This window comes from Paramisgurnus dabryanus, chromosome 6 (assembly GCF_030506205.2).
Source record: "Paramisgurnus dabryanus chromosome 6, PD_genome_1.1, whole genome shotgun sequence".
Taxonomy (NCBI): Eukaryota; Metazoa; Chordata; class Actinopteri; order Cypriniformes; family Cobitidae; genus Paramisgurnus; species Paramisgurnus dabryanus.
Genome location: NC_133342.1, coordinates 3,379,404 through 3,404,944, shown reverse-complemented (window position 1 = coordinate 3,404,944; position 25,541 = coordinate 3,379,404). Strand labels below are relative to the sequence as shown.

The 25,541-nt window shown below is 35.8% G+C and overlaps 1 long non-coding RNA gene across 1 annotated transcript; it reads left to right on the top strand.

The window, feature by feature from the left end:
• Positions 1–19,696: 19,696 nt before the first annotated feature.
• On the top strand, positions 19,697–22,898 carry LOC135744240 (uncharacterized). Its single transcript, XR_010530689.1, has 4 exons — positions 19,697–19,847; positions 20,525–20,739; positions 21,722–21,939; positions 22,509–22,898. It is a non-coding gene; the product is annotated as an uncharacterized lncRNA (long non-coding RNA).
• Positions 22,899–25,541: the final 2,643 nt, after the last annotated feature.

Genomic DNA, 25,541 nt, shown 5'->3' with positions numbered 1-25,541 from the left:
TGACCCACACTCTGTCCACGTCAATTTTCAAACTGTTTCACTGGACATTTATTAAGAAAACTATAGGCAAAGTATGTGAACTATACATCAATATGTAGCATTTTTACATTGCTATGATTCAAAATCCTTAACGTGTAACAACAACATTTCAAAAATATCTTATTTAGGATGACCCACACTCTGTCCACGTCAATTTTCAAACTGTTTCACTGGACATTTATGAAGAAAACTATAGGCAAAGTATGTGAACTATACATCAATATGTAGCATTTTTACATTGCTATTATTCAAAATGCTTAACGTGTAACAACAACATTTCAAAAATATCTTATTTAGGATGACCCACACTCTGTCCACGTCAATTTTCAAACTGTTTCACTGGACATTTATTAAGAAAACTATAGGCAAAGTATGTGAACTATACATCAATATGTAGCATTTTTACATTGCTATGATTCAAAATGCTTAATGTGTAACAACAACATTTCAAAAATATCTTATTTAGGATGACCCACACTCTGTCCACGTCAATTTTCAAACTGTTTCACTGGACATTTATTAAGAAAACTATAGGCAAAGTATGTGAACTATACATCAATATGTAGCATTTTTACATTGCTATGATTCAAAATCCTTAACGTGTAACAACAACATTTCAAAAATATCTCATTTAGGATGACCCACACTCTGTTCATGTCAATTTTCAAACTGTTTCACTGGACATTTATAAAGAAAACTATAGGCAAAGTCTGTCAACCATACATCAACATGTAGCATTTTTACATTGCTATTATTCAAAATCCTTAACGTGTAACAACAACATTTCAAAAATATCTCATTTAGGATGACCCACACTCTGTTCATGTCAATTTTCAAACTGTTTCACTGGACATTTATGAAGAAAACTATAGGCAAAGTCTGTCAACCATACATCAACATAGCATTTTTACATTGCTATTATTCAAAATCCTTAACGTGTACGAACAACATTTCAAAAATATCTTATTTAGGATGACCCACACTCTGTCCACGTCAATTTTCAAACTGTTTCACTGGACATTTATTAAGAAAACTATAGGCAAAGTATGTGAACTATACATCAATATGTAGCATTTTTACATTGCTATTATTCAAAATGCTTAACGTGTAACAACAACATTTCAAAAATATCTTATTTAGGATGACCCACACTCTGTCCACGTCAATTTTCAAACTGTTTCACTGGACATTTATTAAGAAAACTATAGGCAAAGTATGTGAACTATACATCAATATGTAGCATTTTTACATTGCTATGATTCAAAATCCTTAACGTGTAACAACAACATTTCAAAAATATCTTATTTAGGATGACCCACACTCTGTCCACGTCAATTTTCAAACTGTTTCACTGGACATTTATGAAGAAAACTATAGGCAAAGTATGTGAACTATACATCAATATGTAGCATTTTTACATTGCTATTATTCAAAATGCTTAACGTGTAACAACAACATTTCAAAAATATCTTATTTAGGATGACCCACACTCTGTCCACGTCAATTTTCAAACTGTTTCACTGGACATTTATTAAGAAAACTATAGGCAAAGTATGTGAACTATACATCAATATGTAGCATTTTTACATTGCTATGATTCAAAATGCTTAATGTGTAACAACAACATTTCAAAAATATCTTATTTAGGATGACCCACACTCTGTCCACGTCAATTTTCAAACTGTTTCACTGGACATTTATTAAGAAAACTATAGGCAAAGTATGTGAACTATACATCAATATGTAGCATTTTTACATTGCTATTATTCAAAATCCTTAACGTGTAACAACAACATTTCAAAAATATCTCATTTAGGATGACCCACACTCTGTCCATGTCAATTTTCAAACTGTTTCACTGGACATTTATTAAGAAAACTATAGGCAAAGTATGTGAACTATACATCAATATGTAGCATTTTTACATTGCTATGATTCAAAATCCTTAACGTGTAACAACAACATTTCAAAAATATCTTATTTAGGATGACCCACACTCTGTCCACGTCAATTTTCAAACTGTTTCACTGGACATTTATTAAGAAAACTATAGGCAAAGTATGTGAACTATACATCAATATGTAGCATTTTTACATTGCTATGATTCAAAATCCTTAACGTGTAACAACAACATTTCAAAAATATCTCATTTAGGATGACCCACACTCTGTCCACGTCAATTTTCAAACTGTTTCACTGGACATTTATTAAGAAAACTATAGGCAAAGTATGTGAACTATACATCAATATGTAGCATTTTTACATTGCTATGATTCAAAATCCTTAACGTGTAACAACAACATTTCAAAAATATCTCATTTAGGATGACCCACACTCTGTCCACGTCAATTTTCAAACTGTTTCACTGGACATTTATTAAGAAAACTATAGGCAAAGTATGTGAACTATACATCAATATGTAGCATTTTTACATTGCTATGATTCAAAATCCTTAACGTGTAACAACAACATTTCAAAAATATCTCATTTAGGATGACCCACACTCTGTCCATGTCAATTTTCAAACTGTTTCACTGGACATTTATGAAGAAAACTACAGGCAAAGTCTGTCAACCATACATCAACATAGCATTTTTACATTGCTATGATTCAAAATCCTTAACGTGTAACAACAACATTTCAAAAATATCTTCTTTTGGATGACCCACACTCTGTTCATGTCAATTTTCAAACTGTTTCACTGGACATTTATGAAGAAAACTATAGGCAAAGTATGTGAACTATACATCAACCATACATCAACATGTAGCATTTTTACATTGCTATGATTCAAAATCCTTAACGTGTAACAACAACATTTCAAAAATATCTCATTTAGGATGACCCACACTCTGTTCATGTCAATTTTCAAACTGTTTCACTGGACATTTATTAAGAAAACTATAGGCAAAGTATGTGAACTATACATCAATATGTAGCATTTTTACATTGCTATTATTCAAAATGCTTAACGTGTAACAACAACATTTCAAAAATATCTTATTTAGGATGACCCACACTCTGTCCACGTCAATTTTCAAACTGTTTCACTGGACATTTATTAAGAAAACTATAGGCAAAGTTTGTGAACTATACATCAATATGTAGCATTTTTACATTGCTATTACAGTTTTTTTCAGTCGCTAACAAGCATTTGTCCAATCAGTTGTCACATTTTCAAAACTCTAAACACAATTAGCACAGCATCGGTCTTTTGTGGCCATACCATTAATTCATTTCATGTCGTTTTCACACAATATGCAGTCAGTAAACACATTTCCACAATGCTTACATTTTCTTAACAGACAAGCTATACCTCCCACCAAAATTATGGATTGTTCTTGTAGTATTTACAAATGCTTACACACAACATCTCACAATAGCAAAAACAATATTCCAAACCATAGATACAGTATAAAAAGCTTTATATTGGGTAAATTGGGCCAACCACAGCTGATTCCAGTCTGGCTTAGGTTATTTTTTCTTTTACATTGATACTTATACAGTAAAAGCAGGACTTTGAGGAGTGATGTTTTTGAAAACAGAAACAGAAAAACACTGTAATGTCTGGATGAGGAAGCAAGGGGCACATGGAGAAGAGCAGGCCCAGTGAGAGGTGCAGTGAGAGATGCAGGTGCAGAGAGAGGTGCAGTGAGAGGAGCAGTTAGAGGGAGAAGGGTATTCCTGCACAACTGGAAGCTGCAGTTTTAGGACCCCAGTTCTATGACCGCAGTTCTATGACCCTACGTTTTTGTGACAGCGCCAACTACCGAACTGGATGAGCAAAACCATTCATTTGAGATGGACGACATGGAAAGCAATCAGACTGTGAGTACCGATTTAATGACGTTTTATTTTATAACGTTTAAACGATGCAAAGTTTACATAGCGCGAACTGAATTAATAATTAATTCCCACGAATTAAAAATTTGTGTGCTAGTTTTATAAATAACTACGACATTCTTAGTCCGTGGCCATATTTCATTTCATAAATCCTTGTTGAGTTTAACGTTAAAAGACTACATTTATCTAGCCAGCACATTAATTCAACTTAACAAGATAATAAGAGCATGTTGATGTGCAGTGTGTAAGATTTATCTTTAGTTTAATGTGTTAGTGGGAAAACCAGTTAATTATAAAATAGCAGTTCATAAATAAGTCCTTCCAGAAAAATGCAGAGTTTTTTTGTCATTGTTGCGGGCAAAAATCCTTGATCTTTGTTTTCTTAAAAAATGCGATGGAATATGTGGGATATTTATGATATTTTATGCGATGAAAGTGCTGGAACTTGCAAAAATTGCGGTAAATCACGTCACCTCATAACGTTCCCATGGCAACAGGGACAGGTTGCGCTTGTGTGAAGTAAATGCAAAATTTTTCAACTTTCTGCTAAGATATATGTGACTTTTTGCTACGAAAATGTGGAGATTATTAAATCATGCAAGCCCCGCATATTTTGCGCACGGAAATCTGTAATTTATGCGGCGAAAGTGCGGTGTATTTGAAAAAATATGAGGACTTTGGCTAATTATGCACTAATCTTTGGTTAGTTTTGCTTTTCTCTTTTGTGATATGTTATGCAATTTCATTGGTAATGTGTTGAAGTAAGTGTAAAATAATATGAGGCCTATAATAAATAGGCCTTCTAAAATTAAACAATCTCTCTCTCTCTCCCCAACAAGTACATAGTACATAAGTGTTAAATCAGAGATATATATTTCAGTTGAGCATGTTAAACAAATGTTCCTTATTTAACATTCTCTCTCTCTCTCTCTCTCTCTCTCTAGAGTTCAAGCCTGCAGCCATTCTTTAATTGCAGCAGCTGATGGATTGACTGATTGCATTGTTATTGGTTGCATTGTTTGTTGCAATGTTATTGGTAAAATCACATGTAAATATATAGATATATACATATAAATATGCATTCTTGAATGATTCTTGAGTCTTGTCTTGCCTCTATACAACCTTAAAAAATTGGCTGTAATTTAGTGACTGCATATGCTGATTCCATCTTTATTTTACCTATTTTTCATTTATAGTTTGTGTAAATTTGTTTATGTCACAGGTAGGGGTGGACCCAGATGTAAATAAGGTCACGCCCCTTTCTCCACCTCGAGGAGATTCCCAAAGCCACCCCAATGACCAGACACACAAGGTAAGCATAAATTAAAATATACTTTATTTAATTTACTTAAAATTAATAAATAGGGAAGGGAAACAGGGGAACTTAAAATCACGGCCACTCTAGGCTCTCCTCCTTCGGCTCAAATCTCAGCGTTCACGTTGGCTCTCTTTCTCTCCACAGACGGCTGCTGAAATACAGGGACACAGTGAATCGTTCTCAAGACGTTTTGATCACCTCTGCGCTGATTACAGCTTCCAGGTAGGTATGGCTCTCTCCAAAGCTCCATATCTCAGTGTTCACGTTGGCCCTCTTTCTCTCCACAGATGGCTGCTAGGATACAGGGACACAGTAAATCGTTCTCAAGTCGTTTGCTCACCTCTGCGCTGATTACAGCTGCCAGGTAGGTATGGCTCTCTCCAAAGCCCAATATCCCAGTGTTCACGTTGGCTCTCTTTCTCTCCACAGTTCAGTATCTCCGTGTTCACGTTGGCTCTCTTCAATGCAGCGATTTAGCAATGGTTTGTGCTGGGACGCCGGGGGCCAAGACCCTCTCGGCGAACTCGTTAATGAACAGAGGGGCGAGGACCACGCCGGCACACCGGGTCGAGCGCTGCCCTTTCCTCGAGACCCGTTGGTCAATCGAAAACTGGACCGGGGCGCCCTTTCGTCGAGACCTCGGGCCAGCGGATCTCTCCTGCCTCTACTCTGTGATGATGACAGAACACAGGTAAGTTAACAATAATAGGTACAGTATTCACACACACTGCTACTCGCACAGTTCTTCGCCGCCACTCTGCAATTCTGTGGAACTGAAAACACACTACAGCAGTGTTATACAGGTTTTTCTCTAGCGCCGTTCTTTCCTCTTCACCATCCCGGGACGAGTGACTGGGAACGGGATTTCGTCACACAAGACACAGCACTCACACTGCAATACACGGCATTACACAGCACCACTTCAAGTGAAAATTTCCAAAGACTCACCCCACCACGCTCAGTGCACACAATAGACACCCGTCCTCTTCCACGTCGCTCTGGGCGAGAAATGGGGAGATGGTAAATGGCCTAGCGTTTGTTTGCGGTTATTGCTGTAGCTGCTTTCCCACGGAACCCTTCGGCTCACCCACCACGCTGATCCAGGGGTAGGGCCACCCGATCGCTCTCTTGAGAACACTCAAACAATGAATCAATCCAATATGTAATACAACATTCACTTCAAGGGTTTAGTTTACTCACAATCTCTTTCTTTCTTCGTCCTAGGTTGTTTTCATATAAACAGTAGCTCAGGCAGCTAGACGGGGCGCTCTCCAACCACAAACACCACTCTTCCCACAGATACGTACTCACAGTGGTAAGTTTTCCTCTCCTTCCGTTTTCCTCAAACAATGTCCGAGTCCGGCTAGTACTTCACCCTTAAGGTCTTTAATGTCCTCCTTTCCATCGATCTATAATCCATACGTGGAGAGAGAGCAATGCAACAATCCGAATATAGCGTATTTAGGCGAGCTCAACTCAGCACCACAACACACACCAACACATCAGTGGATAACATCAGCGATTTCGGGGTGCTCCTTTTTAAAAGATCCACGACGTGCCTTCCTTTCACCCTCTATGACTCTGTCCTCTTTCCGCCCGCTTCAGCGGTCGCCGGATCAACAGAGCTTCGGGCTCTTCAAAAGGTGCGTGTCTTTGTCTGCCATTGGCAAAGGAGCTTCCCCGCGTCACTCGCCTCCCGTGTCTGAGTTCTTTCTGCTTTGTGTTCTTGCAGAGCTATTTATTCATCTCCCTCTCACACAGCCTCCAATCACACTTCACTCGCTTAACTCTTTTCACCTGTGGCTCATAAGCCCCGATTATGTTGCCCTGGAAACCAGGAAGTGAGACGGTCCGTCTTCGAATGCGGCCCGGTGGGAAACCTTCCGGGCGGAACCAAACTTCCCTAAACTTTGGTTCCGCCCTTAAAAGATCGTCACCTTGTGACATCTACACTGAAAATTGTCACTTAAAGCACATTTGGTAATTAACCTTACATTTAAAATTACATTTATGAAGAAATAGTACTGAGATTACTATATTGATATAATTATGTACAAACGTTATTACAAACTAAACCACCAGGGGCCCAGAACTGCGGACCTGAAACTGCAGCCGCCGCTATATCATCCAGTTCGGTAGGTGGCGCTGTCACAAAAACGTAGGGTCATAGAACTGCGGTCATAAAACTGCGGTCATAAAACTGAAGTCTCCGGTTGTGCAGGAATATACTATTGGTTAGAGGTGCAGGAGCAGTGAGAGGTGCAGGGTCAGTAAGAGGAGCAGACCCAAGGAGAGCGCAATGTAGAGGTGTAAGAATGCATGGTGGTGGCATTCCAAGGGCTGCAAGAACAGTAGTCAGTGATGAAATTCATTGATTTCAGTAAGAGAGGCTGGTGAAAGAGTGCAGCCCAATTTTAGGAGGTTGCCTCCATTATACGCATCTTTCAACAAACCAACAGGTAAGTATTGCATTTTACATGGATTGTTTCTATTCTCACTTGACATGTCAATAAGGTCATACAGTAATGCATATGTAAAAAAATTTGTCCCTCTAAAGAATGCAACGTCTTCCACCCTCTGAGGGAAGAGGAAAGCTCCTCAAAAATGATCAAGATCAATACTGTAAAACTTTTTCTGTTCTATCATATTGTGTTTCTACTTTACCTCCTGTAGTCAAGAGTAAGGGGAAAAACAGATTTTTACTAAAATGCTTTTGAATGTGAACATTGCTGTACATGTGGGCACACAGTTCCCAACCAAGACATTTAGCGTAAAAACGTAAACGTAAAACATGTTTTGCATGCAAATACCTGTAAAACTGAAACATAAAAGTCTATGCAGTTTTTGTAATGTCAACAATAGCCAGTATTTTGAAACCTGGTGTACTTTAATTGATTGCATGTACCTTGTGAAGTGAAAAGAAGTGTTATTCTTTGAAAGAATAATTTTATTTTGAGTCAGATTTCCAGTGTTTTGGTAAAGTTATTATGTGCAGATAAATGAAGAGTTAGTATTTATTTAACAAAATGTGTTTTTGAGAAGAAAATTATGCGTTTGGCCAATTGTGTTTTGTAGGTGGAACTCTGTGTTAAGTGTTTAGAAAAATTATCTGAAGTATGGGTAAGCGCTTGTTAGCGATTGAAAAAAACTGTATTCAAAATCCTTAACGTGTAACAACAACATTTCAAAAATATCTCATTTAGGATGACCCACACTCTGTCCATGTCAATTTTCAAACTGTTTCACTGGACATTTATTAAGAAAACTACAGGCAAAGTATGTGAACTATACATCAATATGTAGCATTTTTACATTGCTATTATTCAAAATCCTTAACGTGTAACAACAACATTTCAAAAATATCTCATTTAGGATGACCCACACTCTGTCCATGTCAATTTTCAAACTGTTTCACTGGACATTTATTAAGAAAACTACAGGCAAAGTCTGTCAACCATACATCAATACATCAACATGCAGCATTTTTACATTGCTATGATTCAATAGATATTACTGTTCTTTGTCTTCGCTGACCACCTCGACCTCCTCTCACACAAACTCTTCCTCTCAGACTTCTATCCATGGTAGGGCCTCACAAACCAGTGCTCTCTGAACTGGCTTACTGTATATGTTCCCTCACATCATTAGACACAAGTGTGATCAATTTTGAGTTGTTGGGTTCAAGTTGTGACACTTGTGCTTTACAGTTTTTACCAATTGCTTACACACGTTTTCAAAACTAAGTCTACTTTTTTCAAAACTTTAGACACAATTTTCAAAACTGCACACACAAAATGCAAAGTAGCTCACATGTCCTTCAAAATGGAACACTGCATTCAAAATGCCACAAACACATGTCAGAATGAAGCATTTGCATCAAATGGCAAACATGGGTTCAGGCCACTGAGCATTTGGTTCAGACAATTGGGTTTAGTGTTTTAGCAATTGAGAAAAACTTTAATTCTCATTGGTTTGGACAAATTGAAATTGCTTTGATTCAATCAAGCAGATGATTATGTACAATTGTCTGCTTTTTCATTGTCATAAAAATACATTATACTGGTTTCTGTCTTACACCTCAAAACATTTAGTAATTAGTTCATTGTGCAAGTAATGCAAAATTGGTGACCATCTGTTACAATAAGCATGAAGCATGTATTCTATTGGGGGTTTTTTTATGTAAAAAGAATTGATAAATTCCTGTCAAGTGAATCCTGAAATTTGGATTTTACAAAAATTTTGACATTTACACTGTACTCTAAAACATATTTCTAAATCACAATGTGTGTAATTTGTTTACAGAAATAATGTGAAAATGTAAATTTATCCAGTTTACATCAAAAAATACTGACACATATAATTGTGTACACTAGGTTTATTGACAACATGGGTAAACATTTTGAATGTCTTGTTCATGAACAATGACATACATACAGACTAGCAATTTTGAAATGAGGATTTTGAAGAAACTTTTGCAGGACATCCATGATACTTACTACAGTATACAACAGTGAACTGGCTTATATTGGTTGTGTCACATTATTTGAAACTGGTTAAATCCATTTTGAGTGGTTGTGTTTACAGTTTTTTTTCAACTGCTTACACACAAAATTATTACTTGTCACACAATTTTAAACCAGACACTCAAACACCAGAACCACACACTAAATCTGCAAAACCATACACTAATTTTTGGCCTTTTTCTCAGTTTTCAATTTCATTAAACACTTTTTGCAAAACACAACACACAATTTTTCTATGCAACACACAAAAATCTGACAGGAAGATTTTTGATTTCCTTTTATAAACACAACCAATCAAAATGCCTCGTACTAACTCCTCACATGTGCAAACACTCTTTACTTAACAACAAAAAATCATGACTTTAGGAGTGGCCTATAAATAGGCCAAAGGTCAAGTAATAGCTTTTGGACAATAAATGCCCATGCCATTCTCCATGAACACATTTATGTGGATGAGGTGGGCTTTAATCTCAGTAAAACCAGAAGAAGGGGAAGGAATGTCATTGAACAACGTGGCGGAAACATTACAATGTGTGCTACAATTTCACAAAATGTTGGTTTCCTGCACCATCACGCCACACTTGGCCCCATAACACCGATCACATCATACAATTTCTGGAAACCATTGATGACATGCTTGTTCAGGGTCTGCAGAATGAAGACCAGGCAAGATTTGTCAACATCTGGAAAAATGTCAGGTTTCATCATGCCCATCAGGTCCAAAACTGGTTTGCTATTCATCCCCATTTTTCTGTTGTCTACCTGCCTCCATATTCACCATTTCTAAATTCTATTGAGGAGTTTTTCTCCACATGGCGCTGGAAAGTTGGATACGCCATACAAGAAGGTTCTTTTCACGGTGTCTGGCAAGAGAGAATATAGCATGAATTGGATGAAGTATTGTGGCCGGACCCAGCACTGAGGAAAGATGGAGCCTTGATACACCCAATCATCTCCACATGCAAGCACACACGTTTGGTTTTACACTACATGCAACAACACTACATTTTGATGTATTTTTTCCTTTCAAACTGTGTACACTAGTTCTACATTTACAACCACAAAAGCAAAAAATTAAATCATAAATAAAAAGTGTGGTTTCAATTTTGCTTTTGATTTTACTTTATATATTCAACAGCTCTCTCCCAAATACATTCAATCATGTACATGGGAGCTTTTACAGTTTTTTACAATCACTTTGCTACTATTTTCAGAACCTTGATGTCATTTTTCACAACTCTAGACACAAAACTCACAACCAAAGATCAAAATGCACATTTTTCAAAACTCTTAACTCTTTTCTCAATTGCTTGGATACAATACACATAAAACTTGGATAATTTGTTCATTCAACCAAAATCACATGTTCAATATGACACAACTTAACATCAAAGTACTACTGTTTCAAAAGGCTATTCACACATTTCAAATAAGTGTCTATTCATTTTCTTACAATGATCTAAATATCAATCAATTCAACTGCCCAAAATGATAAGTAAGTGTTGCATTATTCGTAATAGTTGTATGGAAACAGACAAAGAATCTTCCATGTTTACTGAAAATCATGAAAGTTTCAAGATAATGAGGTTCGTTGTAACCAATAAGCATGGAGCATGAACCAATTATCACTGTAATGTATAGATGCAGGCCCTTGTAATTGCTTGTCCAATTCTGCCAACTTGTTACTGATGATTGAGTGCAGATTGTGAAATGATGTGACCTATGTTGTGATTGTACTGTAGTGTTTTCATCAATACATTACAAACTTTGTTCAATGATTCCAATGTGTCTGTCGTATTCTCTCTACTACTGCAGAACTTTTACAGATATGTATTTGCTCTACATGTACCATAATGAAATCTGTAGCACCAATTTTGTTCTACAATACTTAATGATTGTACAAACAATGACTTAGTGAAACTATCCGTTGCTTGTGTGTGGGTGATCTATAGTTATGTTTCCATGGTATTTCACAGTAAATTTGTGTTTTGAAACAATGATTGTGCAAGTGCAAGATGTCTTTAAAGATGTGAATGCACAATGCAATGTTTTGAACACTAGACAGCCTGTGTTACAAGTGATTACCGTTTTGAGTTTTGTATCTAGAGTTGTGAAAAATGACATCAAGGTTCTGAAAATAGTAGCAAAGTGATTGTAAAAAACTGTAAAAGAAGAGCTTTAGGTTTTGAATAACAGTGTGTATATGGCATATTCAGAAATATAACATTATGGTAAAGGTGTTTACAACGTAAGACAAATGTTTGCTTTTGAAATATGTTTGTGATATTTTGACTGTGGTGTTTCATTTTGAAAGAGATGTGAGGCATTTAACAGTTTGTGTGTGCAATTCTTGAATTTGTGTGTTAAGTTTTGAAAAAAAGAGGAAAACTCTGAAAAATGTGTGTAAGCAGTTGAAATAAAGTGTAATCAATGACATGTGTGCTCTATTTGTGTTTGATTGTTGCCGCTTGTGTTTAGCAGTATGCATGATATGTGTATTAGAGTGCAGAATGTGTTTTGAGAATGAATATGTGTGTGAAGTGTTGCTAAAAAGTCTAAGTGAGATCTGCCAAATGTGGTTTATGATGTGAAATGGTTTAAGGTATTGACAACAGACTGTACAATTAGATAAATCAGTTCATGCAACTGAGAACTTTGTTCAGCCAATGGGTTTTAGTGTTTTAGCAAATGAGAAAAACTGTAATAGACATATGCTGTTTTCTTAAAGCTGACTTTTATTGTAATCGCAAGAAAGACATTTAGTAATCCCAAAAAATAGCGGACATGTAAGATTAGCGTTGTCACATTAGATTAAGGTAAAGTCCATTAGCTACACAGGTAAAGATGCAGAAATATAGACTATAATATATATCTAACGGCATATTTGTATAAATGTAGTTTGAGCTGCTGTCAAAATGCAAGTATAAATGATATCAATAGCATTCTAATAAAGTTGCATAAAGTTGCATGCGATTTTGTTGTTGTTTTTTAACTAAAGGGGGCACCACAGTAAATGTCCGCTTAGGGCAACCATTTGACCAGCAGCGGCCCTGTGTGTATTTATGTAAAAATGTGTGTGGGTCATCCTAAATAAGATATTTTTGAAATGTTGTTGTTACACGTTAAGATTTTGAATCATAGCAATGTAAAAATGCTGCATGTTGATGTATGGTTGACAGACTTTGCCTATAGTTTTCTTTATAAATGTCCAGTGAAACAGTTTGAAAATTGACATGGACAGAGTGTGGGTCATCCTTAATGAGATATTTTTGAAATGTTGTTGTTACACGTTAAGGATTTTGAATCATAGCAATGTAAAAATGCTACATGTTGATGTATGGTTGATGTATAGTTCACATACTTTGCCTGTAGTTTTCTTCATAAATGTCCAGTGAAACAGTTTGAAAATTGACATGGACAGAGTGTGGGTCATCCTAAATGAGATATTTTTGAAATGTTGTTGTTACACGTTAAGGATTTTGAATCATAGCAATGTAAAAATGCTACATGTTGATGTATGGTTGACAGACTTTGCCTATAGTTTTCTTTATAAATGTCCAGTGAAACAGTTTGAAAATTGACATGAACAGAGTGTGGGTCATCCTAAATGAGATATTTTTGAAATGTTGTTGTTACACGTTAAGGATTTTGAATCATAGCAATGTAAAAATGCTGCATGTTGATGTATGGTTGACAGACTTTGCCTATAGTTTTCTTTATAAATGTCCAGTGAAACAGTTTGAAAATTGACATGGACAGAGTGTGGGTCATCCTTAATGAGATATTTTTGAAATGTTGTTGTTACACGTTAAGGATTTTGAATCATAGCAATGTAAAAATGCTACATGTTGATGTATGGTTGACAGACTTTGCCTATAGTTTTCTTTATAAATGTCCAGTGAAACAGTTTGAAAATTGACATGGACAGAGTGTGGGTCATCCTAAATGAGATATTTTTGAAATGTTGTTGTTACACGTTAAGGATTTTGAATCATAGCAATGTAAAAATGCTACATGTTGATGTATGGTTGACAGACTTTGCCTATAGTTTTCTTTATAAATGTCCAGTGAAACAGTTTGAAAATTGACATGAACAGAGTGTGGGTCATCCTAAATGAGATATTTTTGAAATGTTGTTGTTACACGTTAAGGATTTTGAATCATAGCAATGTAAAAATGCTGCATGTTGATGTATGGTTGACAGACTTTGCCTATAGTTTTCTTTATAAATGTCCAGTGAAACAGTTTGAAAATTGACATGGACAGAGTGTGGGTCATCCTTAATGAGATATTTTTGAAATGTTGTTGTTACACGTTAAGGATTTTGAATCATAGCAATGTAAAAATGCTACATGTTGATGTATGGTTGACAGACTTTGCCTATAGTTTTCTTTATAAATGTCCAGTGAAACAGTTTGAAAATTGACATGGACAGAGTGTGGGTCATCCTAAATGAGATATTTTTGAAATGTTGTTGTTACACGTTAAGGATTTTGGAATCATAGCAATGTAAAAATGCTACATGTTGATGTATGGTTGATGTATAGTTCACATACTTTGCCTGTAGTTTTCTTCATAAATGTCCAGTGAAACAGTTTGAAAATTGACATGAACAGAGTGTGGGTCATCCAAAAGAAGATATTTTTGAAATGTTGTTGTTACACGTTAAGGATTTTGAATCATAGCAATGTAAAAATGCTACATGTTGATGTATGGTTGACAGACTTTGCCTATAGTTTTCTTTATAAATGTCCAGTGAAACAGTTTGAAAATTGACATGGACAGAGTGTGGGTCATCCTAAATGAGATATTTTTGAAATGTTGTTGTTACACGTTAAGGATTTTGAATCATAGCAATGTAAAAATGCTACATGTTGATGTATGGTTGACAGACTATGCCTATAGTTTTCTTTATAAATGTCCAGTGAAACAGTTTGAAAATTGACATGGACAGAGTGTGGGTCATCCTAAATGAGATATTTTTGAAATGTTGTTGTTACACGTTAAGGATTTTGAATCATAGCAATGTAAAAATGCTACATGTTGATGTATGGTTGACAGACTTTGCCTATAGTTTTCTTTATAAATGTCCAGTGAAACAGTTTGAAAATTGACATGAACAGAGTGTGGGTCATCCTAAATGAGATATTTTTGAAATGTTGTTGTTACACGTTAAGGATTTTGAATCATAGCAATGTAAAAATGCTACATGTTGATGTATGGTTGACAGACTTTGCCTATAGTTTTCTTTATAAATGTCCAGTGAAACAGTTTGAAAATTGACATGGACAGAGTGTGGGTCATCCTAAATGAGATATTTTTGAAATGTTGTTGTTACACGTTAAGGATTTTGAATCATAGCAATGTAAAAATGCTACATGTTGATGTATGGTTGACAGACTTTGCCTATAGTTTTCTTAATAAATGTCCAGTGAAACAGTTTGAAAATTGACATGGACAGAGTGTGGGTCATCCTAAATGAGATATTTTTTAAATGTTGTTCTTACACGTTAAGGATTTTGGAATCATAGCAATGTAAAAATGCTACATGTTGATGTATGGTTGATGTATAGTTCACATACTTTGCCTGTAGTTTTCTTCATAAATGTCCAGTGAAACAGTTTGAAAATTGACATGGACAGAGTGTGGGTCATCCTAAATGAGATATTTTTGAAATGTTGTTGTTACACGTTAAGGATTTTGGAATCATAGCAATGTAAAAATGCTACATGTTGATGTATGGTTGATGTATAGTTCACATACTTTGCCTGTAGTTTTCTTCATAAATGTCCAGTGAAACAGTTTGAAAATTGACATGAACAGAGTGTGGGTCATCCAAAAGAAGATATTTTTGAAATGTTGTTGTTACACGTTAAGGATTTTGAATCATAGCAATGTAAAAATGCTACATGTTGATGTATGGTTGACATACTTTGCCTGTAGTTTTCTTTATAAATGTCCAGTGAAACAGTTTGAAAATTGAAATGAACAGAGTGTGGATCATCCAAAGGAAGATATTTTTAGTTGTAAGTACACGTTTAGGATTTTGAATAGTACCAGGGCAAAAATGATGCATGTTGATGTATTGTGGACAGCCTTTGTGTACAGTTTTCTTTGTTAATCTGCTGTAATTTATTTTCATAAGTCACAAACAGAGTGGGGTCATCATGAAGAAGGTTGTGTCAATAGATAAAGTAAACCCTGTAGGCAAAGCAAGAAAGTAATGTTACAAAACATTTGGAAACATTTAAAAAAACAATATTTTTGTCAACAATTGAAAGTGAAATGTGTCATAGCCTACTGTGAATAGACATTTTTTTTGTAATGTGTAATATAAAATACGTTGTTAATACGTTTATATTGTTATTGGGTAAATGAACCGATTAAATAGCAAAAACAATGACAGCCGGATGACGTCAAACACCGCGAGAGCAAGTCGAAATTAGCCTCCGTAATATTTCTCGAGCCGCTCTCACGGTACTTTGACGTCATGCGTTCGTCAAGTCTTTAGGCGCGCGCGCGAAGTCGAATCGCGTAGGTCTATGTCAGTTTTCTATGGAAGGCCAACAGGGCAAAAACGTGTTAAAAATACGTGTTAACACGCACTACGTGTTAACGCGTAAATCACGTGTTAACACGCACTACGTGTTAACGCGTAAGTGCGTGTTAACACGTAAATCACGTGTTAACGCGTTAGAAATCATGGACATGGAGTTTTACCACCATCTAGTGGTGTGGCGAATCTGACCTAAATACACTGAACGGACAGATAGATAGGATTGTAAATTGAAGTATTTTATCCTAAATATATATTTTTAAAAGTAATTAACAGTGAATAATGATCATAAATAGTTTACAGCTTGGACTATATATAATAATTATAGTATCATTTAATTTTGTTATAAATAATTTTGTTAGCTTTGTGAATTAGGCAATAGTCCCAATTTCTATTTACTTTGTGTCTAATGTCTTGTTCTTTTAGTACCTGCCTATGGAAATAATTATATTCTTAAAAACATAGGTGTTAAATGATGACACAGTAGTGTCACACAATTCTTATAAACAGTAGAGGATGATTAATATTGCAAGAAAAAATTCTTTAAACACTACTTAACCACAGGTAATCTAATTAAGTTTATGTTAATAACAATTGGTTAATAGCAAGATTATGAACGTAAATGGAATGTATGCTCAAGCAGATGGTACATCTGCATCATTTTTGAACACACACACACACACACATTATGATGTTCTATGTATGAAGTCTTTGGACTACCTGCCATCATGATCTGATTGCACTTAAAGCTAGTTCAGCTAGTTTATAAATGCCTTATAAAATTTGTTTTTCACTAGTGTCATACACATATCCTTAATAATACAGTGTAGCAATACCACACTATATAATTACAACCAATTTAGCATATGAACATCAGATGGAACTCTATATGTATGGCCTAATGGGAGAACATCAATGTCATTGTATAGAGCAGTTAGGCTTTAAAACATGCTTTTTGAGTTTAATTAATAATCTTATTTTGTCTGAAGGAGGCTCTCTACTACAAACCTTTTAAGCTTTTTTTTTTACTTTTTGGCACGCGTTGCCTCAGACAAAGTTTCCATATCAGAAAGTATGTGTCATAGATCAATCTGAAGCTTCCAATGGATTAGTCACGCTCAGACTGTTTCTTTGTCATAGTAACTAGAACTACTCTGCAGCAGATACTAGAACAATTATGCAAATGTAATAAACTTTTGATGCTTTTTTTCTGTGTATTTTCTGATCTATAAGACACTTTGGATGAATGTATTTGCTAAATGAATAAATGCATATGTGATGACTGGAAAAAAAGAAGAATGGCAATAAAACACATGTCTATAGCTTTGATTGGAATTAAAAAAAAGTGCTTTCTTGTTTTCACCTTTAGTTTATTTCCATCTGATCCTTTTTAAGGAAAAGTAAAAGTGACATAATGACCAATGTATGGTAACCCATACTTGAAATGTGACGTCTGTATTTAACCTATCAAGTGAGTGGTGAACACGCACTGCACGTCGTGAACATACACACCCACAGCAGTACTGCAGTGCCCGGGAAACACTGGGAGATAGGTGGCTGGCTCAAGGCACCTCAGTCGCAACCTGTCAGCCGCGAGACTCGAACCAGCAAAACTCTCAGGTTATAAGGTCGACTCTAACTATTGGACCATGACTGCCTATTATTTTATGATGTAAATATTATGTTATATTTAAGAAGTTAAGCTTTTTTGGTAACTGTTAACAGCCTTTTATCAATTCATTGTTTCACATATTGATACAAAGTAAAAGCGTAAGTGCAATTGTTTTTAAATTAAGCGAGCCCAAACATATATTTTAGTCTAATAATTTTAGGATAAGCCCCTAGGATAAGTTAAATAATGAAATGAATATTTATGATGAACACTTGCTGTTAACAAGAAAGATAAAAAGAAGAAGTCATCCTAACAGTGATTAGTTTTACCTTTACTTAGCTGAGCACTTGACCCCAAACATTTTATTGTTTGTCTTGATGCATTGTGATAGTTCGTAGGAAGAATACAAAAAATTCTGTGGTAATTTTTAACACCTTGGGTGTGGATCTAAGCAGTGTTGATTTAACTCTGGAGCTTTGCTGAAATTAGAAGTAGTTTCAACTACCCTAACCTAAAGGACTGAGTGGCAAGGTAAGGAAAATAACAGGACAAAGAGTACACTTCTATTAGTAATCATAATAACTTCTTACATTGAACTGATTATACTTTGATTTCTGTAATTTTGTTATTATATTTGTGTGTAAGTATGAACAGGGTTGGGAGAACTACTTCAACATAATTCCAGTACAGTTACAAATAACCTTAAAGAGATGCAGTAACCTAATTCAAGTATCACAAAATGAAAGTAATCAAGACTTAGCTTTAGAATACTTCAAATATGTAAATAAACTTAATAGAAAAGCATCAGAAGAGTCTTTCAAACTCCAAGCAGATATGAGACAGATAGGCTACTCACTACAGGGGGCTGCAAGAATAAAACAAAAATATTTATTTTTGATTATGCCCTCGATAATCATGATAATTAATGTTGATTAATAAACTACCTTAAAATGCTTAATTGCATTTTTATAGGTAATTCATTTTATAGGCTAAAACGTTTGAATGGTTTTTGCTTGCTTACTAATTTAAGACATCACAATGACTTTCTGAGTGACATGGAAACAAAAGGTTTTTCAAACTTGGACTAAATTGTATAGAAATTGGCTACACTGCACAATAAAACTCCCTTTATAATGGATGACGTGGGGATTACTTGGCCCGTCTGACCTTTGGATTATAATCAGTACAATCAATGTACAGTAGAGAACACAGCAAAATTGTATTGGGAGCAATTTAGGGGCAGTTTCCCGGACAGGGATTAGACTAGTCTTAGACTAAAATAAATGTAAGAGCTGTACAAACTAAAAAAAAAATGCATGACATATCTTAAAATACATCAGTGCTCTTTGTTTTGCCTTAAAATGCACACAAGTAATGTTTTTAGCAAGGTATGTTTGTTTATTTTTTCCTAATTAGGCTTAATCTTGGTTTAAGAAAACCCCTGTCCGGGAAAACACCACTTTGTTTGTCATTTAGTGTTTTGCGTTCATATTCTTAACTTTGGACATAGATTTATTAATATATTATTAAAATGATAAGATCATTAATGCATTGTCGGTAAACCATGCTTTCAATGAAACTGGCTTTAAAAACAATAACTCGTTTTAGTCATTTGTGCATTGCATGTCGTTACCACTAATGAGCACAAGATGGCAGATGACTTCTTCGCCACTATCATTTTGAGTCGTATTTTAAAGGAAGATTTACAAGCAATAGCATGCAATGATTTTACTATAGCCAACTTATTAAATGAAGATCCAAAATCAGGAAGCCAAATGCAGTTTGAGATTTATTAAGAATAGTGTGTTATATAACAGGATATAGAAGAGGCAGATCATTATTTTCACACTCCATCACAGCAGGTGGCGGTATGCACCTTTAAAGTTGGTTCGTAACCCGCCATTAAACCAAAAGAAGAAGATGAAGATCGTAACGTCAGCTCATCGTAAGCATTAGGTAAGTGCTCGCTCACAAGCTTATGAATAATTATATTGCAGCGAATGCGTTACGACAGGCACTGTCATTGTGTGAATAATTAATGATATAGTGATCCAAGCATTACGTCGAGTTTGCCGTAAGCTTACCTCATAGCCATCATAAGCCAGGTACGCTGACGGAAGGGTAACGTAACCACACGGAAGAGCCAAAAAGTACTATGGAGGAATACAAACACAAAAGAAGCAGCAGTAACAACAGAAGACAGTTTTGTCATGTAAATGGCCTTGGGCAAAAGTCTTTATAACTGCAATAACATAAGTTAGTGGAAACAGTGTCATGCTTTCCCAGATGGAGACAATATAGTGAGGTAAAATTTTAGTGCTGTTTAAATGAATGCGTTGTGTTCGTTATTCATTTAAAAATATGAACATAAAGTTATGACTCATGACAAACTGGCAAGAGAGTTAATAACACAGATCTGTCCAAATATGAGGGGAGCTATATTCCTTTGTAGGCCTACTGTGTAGCATTATTAGAGTACGTTGATCTATATAATTTCCTTGTTGATTTTACATTAATACTATGATTTTACATTTGAATAACCATTGTTTCAAAAATCATAAAAACAAATCTGATTCTAGTTATTACTAATACAAGCAACTTTTTATGGTTTTCTATATGCTTGTCTTTCACAGATTATTCACCCAGTGTTTATTCACAAGATTGACCAAATCTTATTTAGATGACCAAATTATGAACAATGACCCACCCTGAGGCTGTAAGAGTGTGCCTGATGAGAGAATGCATACTTGAACCAGTTATAAGACTTAATATATTCAAGAAGACCAAGCGATCCTTATAGGACTACATGCAAAGCAATGTACTCCAGACCGCACAACTGGACATACAAGTACTTTTTAAAAAGCTCATTATTCTTCTTAACTTAAACATGCATGCTTATTCTTTTTGCTATTGTCTGTTTTATTATTAGTAAACAGTTTTGTTTTAAATTGTTAAAACATCTTTATCCTTTTTCAGATTATATTTTTGTTAAAGATTTTTATTATCTACATGTCATGTCTGTGTTTATTTCAAGTGCAAACAGTAGAACTGTCACAAATGAATATATCTATGACTTTGCACCTGCACTTAATTTAGATATTTTTAAGCATTTTAGATCAAAATCAGAGTGTAACTTTTACTTTTCATACTAAATGAAATATTCAGCCCCAAATAGCACTTGATTACAGAAGAGTTTTCACTTGTTAACCTGGCCGATACAGCAACCATCACACCAAACATTCCAAAACCTGTTTCATTAGATAGAAACAATCAATGAATTTGGGCAACCAGTATGTGATTGAATACTATAGCTAAAAGTGTGTCACAGCTTTGTTCTGATCGGTTGTTTCTGTTTATGTGTTTTGTACGCTGTGTGTTTTGTCATTGGTTTGTTTTGACAGGTGGCCATGCACGTACCAGTCATTGTCTTAAGCCCAGGATACACTGCAAGATTTTTGCTCTCCTATAATATCATTACCTTATCACACTGTGCGACATGGATCATTTAAACTTGGGTACGACAAGCATGTAGACTGTATAATGATGACACCTATTGACTCCTAGGTTGTGATGAGTGTGACTCCAGTTAAGTGCAATGTCACCAGAATGTGCTAGTGTTAAACAAATACTGGTACGCTGGTCGACATAGGACCACCGAAGAGCCACGATCACAGAAATTGCCACAAATGATGGTAATCTTTCATTTGGGACTGCCAAAAATCATGCAGTGTATCCCAGCTATATCCTCCCCTCCCTCTAGTCATCATCTCATTAATTATGAGATGCGCTGTCAGTGCTTTTTCTTTCTGACTCTTCTCTGTTCTCTCCAGATTGTGCCCTGATGCCATCTGCCCCGTTCTCCCAGCCTCATCTTCCCTCTCTATGCCTAGCTTTAAATCGGTTGGCTCTTCTTTTGGCTCTCTTCATCCCGTCTGCCTGCCTCGCTGCTCTCCCTGATAACATTTCCTGACTGATGCCTTGCACTCTGACTCTTTCTGCAAGGTGCCATTCTGAGCAGTGACTCAATTTAGTGCCACTCTGCTGCTTGGTGAGTCTCTGCATTCTGGAATTGAGATTTTCATTGCCCATTCAATAAACTGTTTGGTGCCTACAGTTGAGTCTGTGACTTTTTTTTGACCAAGTGATGTAAGTAAGGTCTCAACTTTATACCTTTTAATATTGATTTCTAGTTACACAGTTGTCTTTATGATGGGCCTAGCATTTTTTAGAGAGTCTGTATTTCTGTTTCCTATGTCAATACTACCTATTACAATGTTTTTGGTTGAAAACAATTATATGACTTTGTTGCCAATGTTTGTTGTTTATGGGTTTTATTAATAATCAAATATTAAATAAGATTCATTTATAACTGAGCAAAAAAAATCCTTTTGGAGTTTATATTCCATTATAATTTGCCTAATTCTTACTAGAGTACATGTAATAAAGTTCTGTTTTCTTTTTCATTTATGTTTTTACTACAGTACATTCTGATTGTATGAAGTTATAAGACTTAACAGTTTACAGGCTGTGATGTGCATTAAGCCTACATATACTAACATTCCTAGGTCACCCATTTCCCAGGGCAGCACAATAAACTTTACCATTTATGTGTTGCAGGCATTGCACTTCTGAGGTCATCACCATCTTTCTTCAGCCAACCAAAATGATTCTCACCAACCACCCCAGCTCTGCTAAGCTTGATGTTGGAGGTCTGCTGTTTTTGAAGCAGGGGACCACTGTCCATTAAAGGCTTCATAAACCATTTAACAAAATCACATAAGATAGGGTAGTTCATACTCCATGCGATGTGCCATACAATGGAAGGGCCATGTTCCTTATCACATCTGGATGCTGCAAAGCTCCTGTCTCCTCAACAATTTACGAACTAATCAATTATTAAATGAAGAAATGCTATGTAAATGCAAAGATATTTCTTCCTGTGGAATTTGAGTCTTAAATTTAGTAATTACTGTTTTATGGCATAAATAAAAGTTAAATATTATATTATTTTAAAAGCATCATGTATCTTTCTTCATTCCTAATGTATTCTACTAGTAGTGTGTCAGGCACTTTAACCCTTATGAAAAAAGCCAAGGAAAATAGAGAGCATCATATCAAAACAACTGTTTATTTGCACATGCAACATTAAACTATGGTATACATCTCTGTTTTCCTAACAATACTGAAAAGGATGAGTATTTAGAGTCTACAGTACTGCTTGCTCAATCTCCAGCAAAGATAAAAACATCCTAAGAAAAAGGACTCATTCACATAGTATTCCTCTTTTTACAACCGCAACACATTTTACACAGACAACACAGCATCTGGAGGACGTATATGATCCTCACCAGTGTTATTTATTGTTTTTTCCTGTGTGTGTCTAATGATAATAAAAAAATTATAATTGATCAATTATACTTTGAAGGATAAAGCAAAACTACTATATTTACTATAAAGCTATCTAAACCAATAGCAGCTTCATAAGACTTAAGGTAGTTATCAAAGGAACTAACAAACAAATATAATGCATATGGGTTGACCTGTGAAAACATAATGTCCTGTTTTCATTTGTCAGTTACCAGTTAGGCTTTAGAAACATGATAAAGTTAAAGTGTATTTAAAAATATAGTTTGAAGAAATTTGTGAAAGTGGTCATGAATTTCAAGGGTTGAATGATTATAGTTAACTGTTTAAAAATATGTAGTTGTAGCCTACTAATGCTTTTATAAAATGCTCAAAATATATTTTAGATTACATCCTGTGATATCCAAGCCTTCTTTGTTTCTGTGTTTTCAAAGCTCCACACCAGTAGGTGGTGGTAAAGAAAACAGTGTAGGTACGCGTTAACACGTGATTTACGTGTTAACACGCACTTACGCGTTAACACGTAGTGCGTGTTAACACGTGATTTACGCGTTAACACGTAGTGCGTGTTAACACGTATTTTTAACACGTTTTTGCCCTGTTGGCCTTCCATAGTTTTCTGGCCGCTGCAAGTATCCGTACCGTAATGTTACAAAATGACGTGCATCACAATTTAGGCGCCGGCTGGCTTGACCATGCATTTGCAGATGACGGCTCACTTGACGGGGGTATTGAACATGAGCACTGTAGTTGTACACAGGGGTTAAATTGGGATTTGTTATGTGGGGGGGCTCTGCGGGAAGGGGTACTTCAAGGGGTAACATGTTTAATACTGATGATAGCAAAGCCACTGGTGTGTTTCAATGACATTCTGGACCTCTGATAGGATTTGATAAGTTTCAGCTTTAAAGCTGTGCCAAAGGTTGACCCAAAATATTTTAAAAAGAGCTTCTGAATTTTAAATGATGCAAATCTATGAGTTTGACACCCTATATCCATTTGTTGCACATATCATTATGCACAACTGATCAAACTTTAAAGGAAGTTTAAAGAATCAACCTCCTTGAATAATTCTAGGCATAAGATACCCAAAAAGACTCAATTAACAAGAAAAGGTACAACACACAGTACTGTATCATCAATATGTCTTATAAATTAGCCATAGAGATTCCCTATGCTGGTCAGCAGCTAAAACAATCATATAGTTAGGTTTGATTTGTGTAATCAAAATACATTATTTTATTAAACTATACAATAGTTATATCCAGTGTTATCCTTAACATAATGTAATTAGATGAGTGACATACATACTTTAATCCTTTACACGTTTCTAGTCTTCTATGAAGTTTTCTCGACATGGGCACCATTCTTACCTCTCTCCCTCTGTCTCTCTCTCTCTCTGTGTGTCTCTCTCTCTCTCTTTCTCTCTCGTCAAATGGTCCTGCGTGAGAGCGCGTTCTTGAAGTTCCGAGTTTTTTCGCTTGAGTTGCATAACTTGCGCGAAGACGCATCTAAAGGGAAAAGCGCGTGTTTTCGCGGCAATTGCGGCGCCCAATTCGCGTCATTTTCATCGCCCCGTGCGAGGACGCGTCTGATTGCGTCTTTGCATTGACTTTGTATGTACTCTGCTCGCGCAAATCGTTGAACTTGCGTTGGTGATTATGCCCCATAATGAATGAAAACGCATTATTCCCTTCGCGTCAGTGCACACACACCAGCGCAGCGAGTACACACACACAAGCGCAGCGGATACACTGGCAAGAGCAGAGCGCGACCTTCAGCCTATGTGCCGGGGCTTAGCCCCGGACGGCCCCGGCCCAATTTAAACCCTGGTTGTACAATAACAAAAGTAATCCTCAAAAATACAAGTTGCCTAATAATTCTGCACACGGTGTAGTGATAAAGGATTGATGAGTGATACATGATTTCCACTGAATGCAGCATACTTGATTCAAATGAAATCTGTTAAGAAAAGCATTGATCTGATTTCCCCTGTCAGTTATTTATTTAACAATTCCTTCCTCAGAAGTTTACCTCAGAATTTCTCTCAAGAGCTTTTTTCTTAGGAATATTTTCATGACTGAACAAAGACAGTCATGTTCTTCAGAATTGACGTTTTAAATCTCTGCCGCTTATAACAACTCAAACCGTGTGAAAATCCGGTAAAAATTAGGGGAGTTATGGTTATTCCTCATTAGAAATGAATGCAAGGGAGCGCACTAGAGACCCATCCAAGATGGCGGCCGCGTGATACGTCAGCTCCAATAGGCAGCTCAGTCTACGAGG